We start from the raw sequence: 234 nt of genomic DNA on the forward strand, positions 1-234 counted from the left end.
ATAAATGGTCCCCCCTCAGTTATCTATGTTGTGTCAGTGAGATCAAATTATTTGTAAGTAGACATTCCTTGTTCAAGTACATTAGAGTTGATGAATAGCATTTTAAGTATCTTGTCAAATTGATCGATACCTCTTCAAGTAGATACTGCTTTATATCTTCAATTCAAACGTATTAAGATAATTAAAAAATATTGTTATTTAGAGCCGAAAAAATTTTTAATTACAAATTTCGTT

General features: G+C 28.2%; 1 protein-coding gene across 1 annotated transcript in view; it reads left to right on the forward strand.

Moving 5' to 3' along the window:
- Positions 1-234, forward strand: part of LOC108570938 (protein phosphatase 1 regulatory subunit 16A) — a 9,014-nt gene that overhangs the window by 7,944 nt on the left and 836 nt on the right. The window lies entirely within an intron of this gene.

The sequence above is a fragment of the Habropoda laboriosa genome, unplaced genomic scaffold, assembly GCF_001263275.1.
Source record: "Habropoda laboriosa isolate 0110345459 unplaced genomic scaffold, ASM126327v1 scaffold90, whole genome shotgun sequence".
NCBI classification, from domain to species: Eukaryota; Metazoa; Arthropoda; class Insecta; order Hymenoptera; family Apidae; genus Habropoda; species Habropoda laboriosa.